The sequence below is a fragment of the Eurosta solidaginis genome, chromosome 4, assembly GCF_040869045.1.
Source record: "Eurosta solidaginis isolate ZX-2024a chromosome 4, ASM4086904v1, whole genome shotgun sequence".
In the NCBI taxonomy this organism is placed as follows: Eukaryota; Metazoa; Arthropoda; class Insecta; order Diptera; family Tephritidae; genus Eurosta; species Eurosta solidaginis.
The window spans coordinates 27431718-27446987 of record NC_090322.1 but is presented as its reverse complement, the minus strand read 5'-3'; the positions used below and the strand labels follow the sequence as shown (position 1 = coordinate 27446987).

General features: G+C 33.9%; 1 protein-coding gene across 14 annotated transcripts in view; it reads right to left on the bottom strand.

Annotated features, from left to right (window-relative positions):
* Positions 1-15270, bottom strand: part of fne (found in neurons) — a 170938-nt gene that overhangs the window by 59728 nt on the left and 95940 nt on the right. Inside the window, exon 1 of one of the 14 annotated variants that reach the window (XM_067780964.1) lies at positions 6230-6548. The exons of the other annotated variants lie outside the window; for them this stretch is intronic. The gene's annotated coding sequence lies outside the window, so the exon portion shown is untranslated. Of the gene's footprint in view, positions 1-6229; positions 6549-15270 lie in introns of those variants that run through there. 14 annotated transcript variants of the gene reach the window in all.

The following is a 15270-nucleotide window of genomic DNA, read 5'->3' as shown; positions in this document are numbered from 1 at the left end:
CATTTTTTATACCAAGATAAAGTGTGTTCAGATAAGTACGTGGGCTAAGTTTAGTAAAGATATATCGGTTTTTGCTCAAGTTATTGTGTTAACGGCCGAGCGGAAGGACAGACGGTGGACTGTGTTTAAAAAACTGGGCGTGGCTTCCACCGATTTCGCCCATTTTCACAGAGAACAGTTACCGTCATAGAATCTATGCCTCTACCAAATTTGAGAAGGATTGGTAAATTTTTGTTCGACTTATAGCATTAAAAATATTCTAGACAAACTAAATGAAAATGGGCGGAGCCACTCCCATTTTGAAATTTTCTTTTATTTTTGTATTTTGTTGCATCATATCATTACTGGAGTTGAATTTTGACTTAATTTACTTATATACAGTAAAGATACTAAATTTTTTGTTAAAATTTTAATTAAAAAAAATTTTTTTTTAAAAAGTGGGCGTGTTCTTCATTCAATTTTGCTAATTTTTATTTAGCACATATATAGTAATAGTAGTAACGTTCCTGCCAAATTTCATCATGATATCTTCAACGACTGCCAAATTACAGCTTGCAAAACTTGTAAATTACCTTCTTGTAAAAGTGGGCGGTGCCACGCCCATTGTCCAAAATCTTACTAATTTTCTATTCTGCGTCATAACGTCAACCCATCTACCAAGTTTCATCGCTTTAACCGCTTTTGGCAATGAATTATCGCATTTTTTCGGTTTTTCGAAATTTTCGATATCGAAAAAGTGGGCGTGGATATAGTCCGATATCGTTCATTTTAAATAGCGAACTGAGATGAGTGCCCAGGAATCTACATACCAAATTTCATCAAGATACCTCAAAATTTACTCAAGTTATCGTGTTAACGACGGACGGACGGACGGACGGACGGACATGGCTCAATCAAATTTTTTTTCGATACTGATGATTTTGATATATGGAAGTCTATATCTATCTCGATTCCTTTATACCTGTACAACCAACCGTTATCCAATCAAAGTTAATATACTCTGTGAGCTCTGCTCAACTGAGTATAAAAAAAATTCTTTTAGCAATTGATAACTTTTGTTGCTTTATTTTTTATATTTATTTTGAATCATATTACATTCTTTATTTTTTCTTTCCTAAAATACTCACTTTTTATCATTCAACAACTATAAATTAAACTGTAAAAAAATTGGCATAGAAGAGAAAAAAATAAATCTTGCAATCGTTGTTTTATGTTTTTTTAGCTTTAAAAATAACAAGTACTATTTTATAAAAAAATATAATTGTGTTTTTTCGCATTTTTTATAATTTCATTTTTTCCTAAATTACTTCCATTTTATACCTCAGTAACTCAAAATGGCACTATGTGATTCGGTTTTTTCGCCTTTCTCTTGTTACTATTTTTGAAATTTTTGTATTACTTATTTTTGTCATTTACTATGCTATTTTTGTTTTTGGAATCGTTATCGCTAATTTTACTATCAGCTAACAATAAAACTTGCGACCCGGTTCTAGCCATACCTACACACACACACACAATATATATATATAAAGATAATGCATACACAAATACAGTCGCACATTTAATACATTCTATTTTCCTTCATTCCATGCTAATTCCTTGCTAGCTGAAGCGCAAATTTCCCTGGCAAGGTTGTGGTGTTGTTGTTTCATTACTATCGTTGTTGTTGCTGCAATGCCTACTCGGCTTTATCGCCGGCAGACAGATAGTTTCTCGTTGCCGTCTTTGTCGCCTGCATGGAGGCAAGCAGGCTGCAGGCGGAAATCAACAGAAATAAGAGCAATCAACCGTTGCAAACCCACCGGAGCTATAACATCGCCCAAAAGTCCAAAGCACTCCCACTCACTTCACCCCACCTCATATAACAAAGCTTCCTTCTAACAACAAGCTTATTCAACCATCAAAAAAAAACCCCCCTCTCTACTTTAATTTTACCTCAACCCCAACTTCCGTTAGCGCTAGCTCTTCCCACTACTTTCAATCATTTTCGTTTTGCTCAGCAAGAATTTCTATTTTCGGTGGTTGAATTTTTGTTCATTCAAAGCTTTTCCTCGTTTGGTATCTGTCGTTATGGTTCATATTGATTATATTTTCCTATGCAAAGTGTGGCAGGGGTAAGCTCAATTGGGTATGGAAGAAAAGCTACATGGAACGCCGGTATATAATGCGGTTTTTTGTTAAAATGATGTAAGTCTACTTTTTTAAGTTTTTTTTTTCATTATTGAAATTTTTATTACTTTGTATCAAAGTTAGCCTACAAACTCTTTTTTCAAAATTTGTTTTTGTGAAACTTAAAAAAAATACGATTCATATATTAGTGGTTGCTTGAAAGTTTGTATTTATGTGTGTATTTCATTTCGTGTTTTTACTTTATATCCTGTATGGTGAATAATGGATAATGGCATCGAGTACATAGAAAATTACTGCACATGTTTGTAGGTGTGGGTGTTCATCGCTACCAAAGCATTGTAGACAATGGCCGTACCCAGATATGGTTGGGCGTATTAGTTTTGTGCCGACCAGGGCATGCCTGCCCATTTATAGCTAGTGCTACAGTTTTCATCAACTAAAAATGACTTTGAGGCAAGATATACAACAGCGTTAAATAATATAACAACATTTTGCTTTAAACATTTTTCAACTAGCTACAAATTTTCTTACAAATAACTAGTTGATAGCTAGTTGAAAAAAAATTGAAAAGTAGTCAATTAAAATACTGTTAAGAGTACAATTCAGATTCACTTCAACAGTATTGCTGTAATTTTACAAAGACATAACTCAGCTCTGGCACGTCTGAGTTTAAAGCTATAAAATCATATAAAATGTCCTCTCTTGGATTCTATAGTCTGCGATTTCTGTTTCTTCCCAATTTATTGGAGCACTCAGTCCGCTTCGCTATCAGAGCTAGTTAAGGTTGAACTGGGCGGTCCGTGAGGACCTAACATAGAGTGAATGAGTTCACAGCGTTACCAGAATGAGTTCATACCGTAGACCCTACTCATCACTTACTCTGGAATAATCGGTTTGCATGTTTATCGCCTCGTCTGCTGTTTAAGCGCCCTTGCGCCAGCCTCGCATCTCTATTGTGTCTCTAAAAGGCCCATCGAAGCGCAGTTAGGGAACTAAGTAGTCTGCCCATCTGATAACGATGTGCTATTATGTCAATGCTTTGTTCTTCTTTTTTCCCGAGTTCACTTACCACTTCATTTTGTACTTTGTTTCTTTAAAAATAAAAAAAATAAAAATGCAGAAAAAACACACCCTATTTTTCCCACTCCCATGCTTCACACCCGCTTGCTTTTTCCCTTTTCCGGCGACTTTGGTGCTAACGCGTGCACAGCTGAATATATTTGAATTTGTGCTTTTGCTGCTTAGCGCCTGCACATATGCAATGACATTGATTAATTTACTCAAATTATTTACATTCGTGATAAGAATACTTCGAAGTGGTTATTTCATCCACAAAGTTTAGATATAGATAAGTTAATTTTTTGTTGTTTTTCATTGTTTTCTGAATTCTTTGCCGGAGGGCCGAATATTATTTTGATCGAAAAAATCCAAAAGCTGCTATTAAAATTTTATTTTTGTATATTTTTATGTATCAAATAGTATCAAAAGTAAAATAACAATAAAAATTGCTTTCATGATCAGTCAAAATTAAAAAGTTTACTTAGTTTCTTTGTATTTAATTAGAGAGTGAACAGCGGAAGCATTGCAAAAAATGCACTGCTAGAAAATCCATGTCGCTGATGAAGTTCTGTTGAGCGAACCTCAAAATATTCCCCACAATTTTTATTACAAATATAGGGTGTATTTCTACCAAATTTTGTATAAAAGTAATCGAGACAAATTTAGCACCCGAAAAGTTAGCTTATAAAGAAGTGGATTTCAGAAACATAGTCGAGTAACCATCGCCGTGTGTAAATTTTGTAGTTTTTCTCTAATATCAGTTTTGATTTCCTTTAAGGATAGTTTCAATTTTTATTATAATATAATTTTAATTAAATTATTAAATGAAAAAATATTTTCCGTCTGAGCTTTGGAATTGAAATTTAGAAAGGAGCTGCTAAATTCGGTCAATGTTAAATTACGCTTGAAGAAAAGCTAGTAGAGCCTTCGTATATCTTTCATTTCCAAAATCTTTGTAGGGCTTTATTTCAATTATTTTTATATATTTGTTAAATTTTTTTTTGTTGAAATTTTTCAATTTTATTGGCTTCACTTTTTGAATTATTTCTTTCTTTTTTTTTGCTTGCATATGTTTTTCGCTTATTTTATTTGTCAGCTTATGAACTAATTTCAAAATTTGTTGAACTTTAATTTAGAGTTAGATAAATATGTGAATTGATAATTTAATTTAATTTAAATTAAAAAATTGTTTAATATCTTTCATTTTTTATATATTTGTTTATTTATTTATTCAATGAATTTCTATTCACTATTATTCTTTGCATTTATAAGCAATTCGTTTTTTGTTTTTTTTTTTTTTTAATTATTTTATTTTTATAATTGCTACGTTTTGCTTGTTTTATTGGCCTGAGATAAATTAAAAATAAAATCTAGGAAATTGCTGCTAAATTTTGCATCTTTCAAATTCTGTTTGAGTAAGGTCTTCTTGAAACTGTCAATGTCCGTCCACATTGTCATCAGCATTTAATTTGAAGTTTTTGTATACCTTTTTCCTTAATATTTCATCTTTTTTATTTATTTTGTCGTTCTGATTCTTTTTTTTTTTGCATATTTTATTTCTGTTTTTATTTCTATGTTTCTTTATTTGGTGTTTGTCTCATGTAGTTACTTTTTGTGTTTTTTATTTTACATTTACGCAATTCCTTAATAAATATTGCTTTACTAGAAAAATTGAATATTGAACTCAGATATAAATATATTATTTCTATATTTTATAATTTTTTTATTCTTTTATATTTTCTTAAATTTGTTTGGCATTTATTAAAAATTAACTTTTCTTTTGTTTTAATATTTTTTGTTTTAAAATTTTCTTTAACATTTCAAAAATAAAGTTTTTTTTGTCTTATTTTATATACAAATTTTTTTCTTTGCCTAATATTTACATAACTAAGTTGTTTCTTCACCTTTATAATTTTTTTTCATATTTTCTTTAATTTGGCATTTTTTCGTTAACTTATTTTGGTTTTATTTTAAGTTTTTCTTAAATTTACTGGTGTTTTTCCAAATTTAGTTTTTTGTCTTATTTATTTTTTTGTTTTTTTTTTTTTGTTAATATTTATCTTACTAAGTTATTTTTTGTTGTTTATTTTACATTTACCAATTTCAAGGTTCGATTCGAGCTCAATTTAATTTTCTATAATTGAAAAATTGTATTTTTTTTTGGAATAGTAAGTCGATTTTTCTTATTATTATATGTTTTTTTATTTTATCAATTTAAAAAAAAAAATTTTTTTTCAGATTTTCTTAGATTTTTTTGGCTTTTTTCCAGAATCTTCTTTTTTTGTTTACCTAAATATCTTTCTCAAACAGTTACTTTTTTCATAAAACACTTATTTTTTTAAATAATTTTTTTTTCTTTATCAATGTTATTAATTTCTATTTTTTTGGGGAATTTTGATATAATTTTTTTTTTACTTCTCAATTTATTTATTGTTAATAGTTTTTAATGTATTTTTTATTTATTTTATTATTACGGTTTTGTGTTGTATAAGATATTTTTTTTAATTTTTTGTTTTAAATTATTTTAAAATAATTTTTTTGTTACTTCTATATTTTTTACATTTTTTTTTTTATAATTTTATTCTCCTTATTAATATTATTACTTTTTCCAGTATTTTGTGAAGTCTTGGTTTTAATTGTTTATTTTTCAATCTATTTATTTTTAATATTTTTTTAATTTTGCTGTCATATATTTTATTAATTTCGTTTTATGTTGTGTATATGCGTGTTTTTTTTTTTAAAAAAATCTGTTTATATCTCAACTTTCATGAATTTAGAAATGCATGCTCAACAAAATTGCCGAAAATACGGTATAAAGCCGGCAGAACTGAAAATTCACATCCCAAAGACTCCTTACTTAATGCTGGATACCAAAATTTTTTACTCGGATTTTACTGGTGTATGCAGATGTGCAGAGAAAAAGTGTGGGTGTGCTTTGTTATACCATAAAAATTTCAGGCAAATTAATTTTTTCACAAAATAATACATACATATACATACATATATATATTTACATATGCCAGTTTGCTTCCATACTTACAAAATTTGAAAACTGAGCGTTTGACACAAACTAGTCGTCGTACATAAATTAAGTATTCAAAAAACCGAAGAAAATTTTCCGCAATAACACAAAATATTTAAGTTTTTATTTAAAAAAATGTTTGAATACATAAATTGATATATTTTTAATTATTTTGCAGGTGCAGGAGTCAAAAAATTATAAATGAATGTTCTCGAAAAACGAACCAACGAACTAACGAACGAACGAACGAAAGCAACGAACGAACACGCACGACTGACAACAACGATGATCCTTATGGTTTGCCGATAACTGACGATATGCCATAAGCTGGTAAAAGGATATAGTCACCAACGTCCTGGTGGCCCAAGCTACAGCATACAATTTGCAAAAGCAGCAGAGAGAATAGAAAATAATATGTGAGGCGGCAGAGTAAGAGCGCGCCTTTTATTTTACAGGGAGAGTTTAATAAACTAGCTGAACTGCTTACACCAAAGTAAAATGAATGCAGTAAGAGAGCATAGAGCAGAAATCTAGGTGAGTGAAATTGAGTGTGGGTTGTTTTTATATTTTAAATGTAATAGAAATAACAGTAACTGTGCAGCAGCAACAAAGTTGTGTTCTGTTTGTAACAGTGCAAACGTGATGCCGTTCACGTTCTTTGACAGCTTCGTCCTTTTCTCTGTGTTATATGCGACTGCGCTAATTTTGATAAGCACTACATACACAATTTTGCACTTATTCTAGTTGGAAAAAAGTACATATCGATACACAATGAAGTTTGTGACACAAATGTGCGCTTGTATGATTTGAGCGCTAGAAATGGGCACGGAATGGAGCATCGCGAAATCAGTTGAGAGTCAAAGTTGGATGGAGAGCTTCGGTGTTTTTTTTTTTTTTTTGTTTTTTATTGGAAAATCTATTTTAAGCAAGGGAATGAAAAAACGGCAGTTTTACTTATATTCCCTGGTTAGTACAGCTCTTGAGGGGTTTGACAGTGTGAACAGGGTGTTCACAAGGTTAGAGAATCGAAAGCTGGTTTTTTAAGGAGAAAAATACTTTATTATTCAAAGTTTGGAAAAGCGTACAAACATTTTAATTCTTTATAAAAAGTTTATTTTTTTTTTATTTTCTAACTTTTCCAGCAAAAAATATCAATGCTCTTCGAAAAATTTAGCTAGCTTTTTTCGAAATTTATTTTATTTAAATTTGTAACACAGAAAATTTGTTTTCTATAGTGCTAAAGTTGTGCTACTTTTGTTAAGTTTATTTTCTTTATTTCAAAACTTTTTTTGCAGGAAAATGCCAAATGCCAGAAGTTATTTTTAAACGAAACGAAGTAATTAATTTTTTTTTTTTTAATTTATATCGAAAGAAGTTAATATCCACAATTTATTTTTACGCAAAGAAAAAGTTAATATTTTTTTTTAACTTTATATTGAAAAAAAGTTATATATCCAATTTTTTCTAAAAAAAAATTCTAAAAAATTTCTACTAAAGTAAAATTCCAAATCTACATATTTCAGAAAAACAAAGCAATCGTTTTTGAATAAAAAGAGTTTTTCTTGGGAAAAATATACAAACCTCTTGAACTGCCGAACACTGCCCCACGCTTTGGATAATTCTTAGTGCTGCGCGGTACTGAGAGAAAGCTCTTTTTTTCGTCTGCTCCGCACCCTTCACCACTCTCTACCTCTCCGTTTGAATTTGTATGCTTTTCCATAACGGAAAATTATTGAAATAAGGTCTTGAGTCGTTCCTCTTGGTCGTACAACCACCTACCAGGCAAGGTGGACTCGACGGTCAAATATTAAATAGGGGAAGAGAAATGTCCACACAGCAGCGCCCCCTTCGGTGGTAAAGCCATCAGTTTTACCCGAGGTGACCCGGCGCTGCACTGCCGATTATATCTCTTGGCTCCAAATCAACTGATAGGCACGGCCCGAATAACATCCTGGATTAGGGGGTTGACAGTTCTTAGTTAGCGACATCCCGCCGACTTCCTATGAGGCGGACCCGCGTATATAAAACTCCCTAAACCACTCAGTCACTCAGTCTTTGGATTTTGAATGAAAATTTACCACTGTTCTATTTGCATACATTCAGGCGCGCGCTCATAAAATAACTCGCGCTCTCACAGTATCATATTTACTTTGTATCTCTTTTTCTATTTCTCACGCTATTATATGTATGTACACATTTGAATTTATGTATATACTCGTATGCATATACATACGTGTTTATATCTATTTTAAGGTATATAACAGTGGCGCACCCAAAACTTACCCTTAACTAAATAACGTGAGTATAATAACACCGACCAATTTCTGAGTTTTGTATGCCTTTACATGAGATTACAAGGACTCAGCGGTGGCAGGCGACAAGCGGCAACAACAACCGGCACAAAACGTGCCTGGATGTAACGATGCGGTGCACAAAGCCACACACACAGCCTATACAAATATACAAAAATACACGCGGCGCGTTTGTTTGGTTTGTGTATTTGTTTGCGTTGCTGACAGCGGCCGGCGAAGTAAAACCAAAATTAAAGCGGCTGCAAAGCACAGCATGAGAGCTTTAACTGGGATGAGCGAAACGCTGTGCAGCGGAGTGGTAAGGGGGTAATAAGGATTGATGTAACAAAGTGGGCAAACCGGATACGGAACCAGCATAGGACAAGCTAAATTAGAAAGCAACTACTAAGGAGAGTTGCGAAGATGTGCGAGGATGAGGATGACATGAAATGCGAATGAAATTAAAAAAGATGTTGTGTTGCTAGGATGATGCTAACACAGTCGATCTGAATGACTAGAATGTCCAGTGGGTATAGAACAAGCTGCAGCTGATGTCGTTTTAATAAAGCATTGGTCAGTTAAAGCTGCAAAGAAAGCAGCACAGTCGACGTTGGCAGCAGTGCAATAACAGCAGAATGATTTGGAGGCAGAAACGAGTGAACGAACTTTGAGTGTAAGTAAGGGTGAGGCAAAGAACGGAAGCAAAAAAAGAGGTGGATGGGCGCGTAAGGGATAAGGAAGTATAGCTGCTGCATATTCAAAACGAATCGTTTCAGTCCTGAGAGCTCTCATCAACTTAGCTTGGGTGCTGCTTTGAGCACTACACAATTTTTTGGGGCTGTTGATGGCGCATCGTGGTTGAATGCAGCTCAATAAATATGTCCAAAGGGTTTTTGTTGAAATGCTAGTTTGGGGCGATTTAACAAGCAATGTGCAAAATGCAACAACAATTACAATTTCAATATTCTGCATGCTCAACTGCACAAACACTTTCGGTTGCACAACACTATAGCTCACTTGTAATATCAGCCTTTGGTTTAGCACTCATTCCCGATACGTCACCTTTTACGCCGCCATTTTGGTCAGATGCTCCAGCTAGACATGACTGACGGTCATTTGCAGAATATGCAATATTCGTGTGTTGTTTAAATTTTCAGACAAGCTCACATCAATAGAAGCTTTGGTTTACTTTTCCTATGGGCTGAGTCGGATTAATCGATGTATGTATGTACGTTTGTCAAAAGATACTTGGGAAATTTTCCTGCAACTTTTCTGGAATTTATTAAGCTTGTTTAATCTTTTACTTATAATAAAACTGCTATGCATATTGTTGTAAACTAGCAACTTCTTTGTTAAAAAAAAAAAACTAGACTCCCTGAAGAAGATGCGGAAGCATCGAAACGCGTAAGAGAACAAAGGAAAATATAAAAAATTTTATAAAGACAGAAAAGTTAAAATATAGGGCGGAACCGGCCAAGGTTGGATACTAGGCCCGGATCTCTGGAACATTGCTTAAGACAGTCTTCTTTGATTGAACATGACAGAAAGTACATTCCTAGTTATACAGCACGAAGCTGCGACCAGGCACAGCTTTAACTAAACCAGGTAAGGTGCAGTGTAAATAGATGGGTGACTGATCACGGTCTTCAGCTGGAAACAGCAAAAATGGAGATCGTCATCCTCACGAAGAAGCGTATTCCCACTTTTATTAACCTTAACGGTTGTAAACCAGCAAATATAAACACACACCTCAAAGAAATATCTAGGGTGAAGTTAGACAGTAACCTCACTTTCTCAAAGCACATTCGAGGAGCCTGCGAAAGTGCTGCGCACACAACTGCGAATTTGGGCAGATTGTTAGCAAACTCGGGCCGTCTAAAGCCATGTATAAGGAAGCTGCTTGCATCAGCCTCGGATTCAAGACTCTTATACGGTACAGAAATCTGGGCGGGCGTATTGAAATACCGGAAGAACCAAATTTCCCTCACCTCAGTCCAACGCAGAGGCGTGCTGCGAATAGCTTGACCTTACTGGACGGTCGATATATCTTCTCGCTGGGCGGGCGGATCGGAAGCGAAAATATTTTTGTTTGGATGTGAATGTGGATGTGAAAATTGAAAGAACCTAGTGTCCAAAGAGTGTAGACCTAAGTAATGTTTTTGTAAATTAAAAATGTTCATTCAATTATTTCTTTTTTCTTGCTGAAGTTACAAAAGTGAGAGAAATTAAAAATTGTTTTTCAATCAATTTTAAACACTTTTTTATTTTAAATATGTTGTGTATTCCAAAAAAAATTCAGCCAAAAGGGAGCTTTCATGCAATTAGAGCATTGAAATGAGTTTCAAAAGCATCGCTTCTAAAAGTAAAAGTCTTTTATATTTTCAAAGTATTTTTGTTTATGTGAATGTGTGTTTTTTTATTATTAAATTTCTATATTAAAATTAAAAGTTGGAAAGGAATTTAGAAAAAAGAAAATTCGAAAAAAAATTGTTTTTAGTTTCGGCAGAAAATAAATATTTTATAATTTTAAAAACAGAAAAACTCGCCGGAAAATAAATATTTTTTAATTTCCAGAACAGAAAAATTCGGCAAAAAACAAAATTAAAATTAAGCAAAAAATGTATATTTTTTAAGTTCAAAAAAAAGAAGCTCTGCAAAAAACTAGATTTTTTTTTAATTTTAAAAACAGAAAAATTCGGCAGTAAGTAAATATTTTTAAATTTCACAAACATAAATATTCCAAAATGTGGACCAGGTAACCCTAAAATGTGGCCATGCGATATGGGTGTCAAACGATAGGCATTGACGAGGATATTAATGCAAGGTCGTTTTAATTTTGTTACCTTAGTTGGTTTGGGAGATATCGAAAATATGGACAAGGGTAACCTCAGAAGGCTTATATACATATTGTGACGACTATGAGTGACACTAAGTGATACTCACATCCCTAGTCTGATGCTAAGTACACGCAGCTGAGAAGCAAAGCACAACCATATGCAGACATCTTATTTGAGATGCTCCTAAATGTAGGCAATTATAATTGTGGAAGTGTTGCTCACACATACAAGCATGGGGTATGAGAGAAGCTACAAAATTGTGCAATTTTAGTTATAGCTGAGAAGTTTGAGAGCTCATGGACAATGCTAGTAGATTCTAGAAGATGCGAACAAGGAAACCAGAGAGAGTATACAAGGCCGCAGATGTAGAGGCGCTGGAATTCAGTTTGATTTGAGTTGTCAAGCAGTTACGACTAAGACGATATCTAGCGAGCAATAGCAGTATTATTTTGAAAGTCAGTTTCATTTAAGCTATCAGTTTGGTTATTAAGCTATTCGTTGCACAGTTTGAGTGTTATTGTGAAGTATTTTAATAAAGGCCATTTTTCCATTATTCAATATTGGAGTTAATTATTCAACATTTAGCGATACGAACCTAGCAAAAGGGCAAATAAGAGGATTTGCAAGTAAATTCGTTACAATATATTATGGGTATCAAAGATATATGTATATATAAAAAATGTTAGTTACACTATTTATAACTCAAGAACGGATGAACCGATTTGGCTGAAAATTGGTGGAGAGGTAGCTTAGAACCAGGAGACGAACAAAGGATACTTTTTATCCCGTTCTGGATGGGGTCTTGAGATCAAAACGTGGACCTGGGTAATCCTGGATATGTTTGTACCCCTGGGTTACTAAGGTCGCGAGATATAGGCCAAGACGTGGACCCGGGTACCCCTAGAATGTGTTTAGAGAATATGAATAATAAATGAAAACTGTTGATGAGTGCTTTAGTAGAGGGTAATTTTCATACCCCTGGGGCCTTATTCGCTAACTGTGAGTTTTAAAGTGTACACAAGAAATTGTGTAAACTTTTAAATTCTGATTCTGTAAAGCAAAACTGTGAACAAAAAACTCACTGATAAAAACTTCGTGAGTTTTCTTGGCAGCCAGTGTACACTATTCTGACATTCAAAATTCATACGCACTGTTGCAGAATGACTTTTTGTTTTCACTGCGTTTGATGAATATTTTCTCACTGACATAAGACTTTTACATTCAGCGCTCATTCAGCAAAACAATGTACACAATAACTTTCAGAATCGCATGAAACTTGAAAGTGTAAATTGTATGTGCAAATGAGTTTTCAATGAGTGTACATTTTTCAGTTTTTCACAGTTACGGAATTGACCCCCTGGGTGACTAGGGTCTCGAGATATAGGCCAATACGTGGGCCCGTGTACGCCTAGACAGTGTTTATACGATATGAATATCAAATGAAAGCTGTTGATGAGTGCTTTAGTACAGGGTAGTTTTCATACGTATTGGTGACTAGTGTCTCGAGATATAACCCAAAACGTGGATCAGGGTAACATGTGTCATGTGTTTTTACATTATGGGTATCAAACTGAAGGTGTTAATGTGTGTTTTAGTGCATAGTGATTTTTATACCGCTGGGTGACTAGGGTCTCGAGATGTGTGTGTAATATGGATATCAAATGAAAGCTATTGCTGAAAGCTTTAAAGTAATTTTCATTGTAATATTCGATTTAGTCGCATCAACCTGGCAAAACTAATAAATATGCATGCGAAGCCGAAATAACGACATGAATTAATAATATCCACATACCTATTTACTACGTCCTATTCGATTTGCCTGAAATTTGGTATATAAATTTGCCTATATTAATATTTACGATCCTTTTTTCCGGGAAGTAGACCAGAGACGGACTGGGACTGAGACTCGGAGTGGGACTGGGACTCGGAATGGGACTGGAACAAAATACATACCACCCTCTGGGACTGGCAATAAGGGATGAAGAAGAATGATAAGAACTCGAGAGAAGAGAAAAGAGAGAAGGAGACTGAGAAAGAGATAGAGTGAGACGAAGATAGAGATAGATGAAGCGCAAAAGACGGAGTGAGGAGTGGAATTAGGGGATGGCCTAGAAGGTTTAATGTGGTCAATCTACCTTACCTACTCTAGAATCAGTTAAGAGCAATCTACCTCACCTACTCCAGAATCAGTTAAGAGCTATTTCAGTATCTTAAATTAGTTATCAGAAACTTCTCAGAAAAAAAAATTGGGATGTTGTTCTGAAAGGCCTGCAACTTCGCCCAAGATAATGTCTTACAGCACGTGTACCTTGTTTGCTCTAAACCTATTAGGTCTCTATTAAATTTGTGTTAGTTGCAGGCCTTGAAGAAAACATTTACGCTCACTGCAAGACATTCGCTTGAGTCTGTACCATATCAAGGTTGGATTCATACGGATTAGGTTCCCTGCTTTATAATATCGGGCATCTGTTTGTTTACAAAGTGCCGGGAAGGAAAAGTCTTTGAATTCTAAAAAGCCTTCTCAGTTAGCTTTATTGAAGCCCTGCACCCTGATACACAGAGGACCTATCCGACACTATCCGTAGGGGTACAAAGATGACATGTCGAATAGTGCCTGCAAGGGTGTAAAAGAGAGCAGAATAAGAATCTGTCCGACAGTACCCGTAAGAAAACCAATCTTACTCAACACATTCAGGCACAAAGAGGTATAATTGGTCTTCGTAGGATAAGCTCAAACAAATGGGATAACTCCAACTCATAAAAAGTGATCGAAATTGCGTTCAATGCAGGGAATCTACCTAAGTTTACGTTCTGTGATGATAACGTCAGCTGGTAGCTTCAGTTCAATATCTCGTCTGATTATGCATTTTAGCTGCCTTAAAGTAGGAGCGGCGAATGATAAATATGTTATCTTGTTTCGACTATTTCTATCGCTGAAAGGCAATCCGACTTTTCTCAAACAGACTAGCAAAATTTCCCTTCATTTAATTTCCCATTTAAAATTTTATTTACATATAAATTTATCATAACTATAGCCCCAGTGGAAATGTATTCTTAATATATGCTAATGAAGACATATGGCTGTATTTTCCTAAAATTAAAACAAGTAAACAAAAAAATATGAATTATTCGAAGAAATTTTATACTATGAGCAAAGTTACAACAAAGGGTTGTTGAAGCTTATAAACTTACAAACACGTAACTAAACCTTAAACAAGTTTTCAAATGATTTAAATTGAATTTCTCGGAACTCTTTTTTAATCTCTACTTATATGCATTTAATATGTATACAACATAGAAGGGCATTTTGCTCTTACGCTGAAAAAATGTCTTAAGTAAAACATAAAATAAATTTAGCAATAATTTGTGTTGTTATATCGGCCTACTGATTTGTAACTGAACATTTGTTTTCACATATTTATTGTGAAATTGAAGAAGATACAAAAGTGCATACACAAAAAACTTATAGATAAACTCGGCAGACTCGGCAGACATTGCTCTGCCCTAGCTTTGGTCTATCTGCATAACTTTTGAGTAGTTCTTGCATTTTATTCTCCCTTCTCCTCTCTCCCGTTTCCCTTATCTTTTTATTCACTTTTCCCTCTGCCCTTCTATTTTTCTACGTCTCTTTCTCCCTCTCCGCCTTTGTCAAACCTTTTTCAGCTCCATCTATCGATATCTTTCTATCTTCGTCTAACTCTATCTCTTTCTCTTACCCTCTTTTCTCTTCTCTCTAGTTCTTCTCAATTCCTCTTTCCCAGCCCCAGTCCCACCCCAAGTCCATGTCCCGGTCCCAGTCCCAGTTCCAGTTTCAGTTCCAATCCCATTTCCAAGCCCAGTCTCAGTGGCACTCCCAGTCCCAGCCGATCCCTGTCCGTTCCCCGAAAAAAGTGTCATAAATACTAATCTAGGCAAAGGGCTACCTATATGC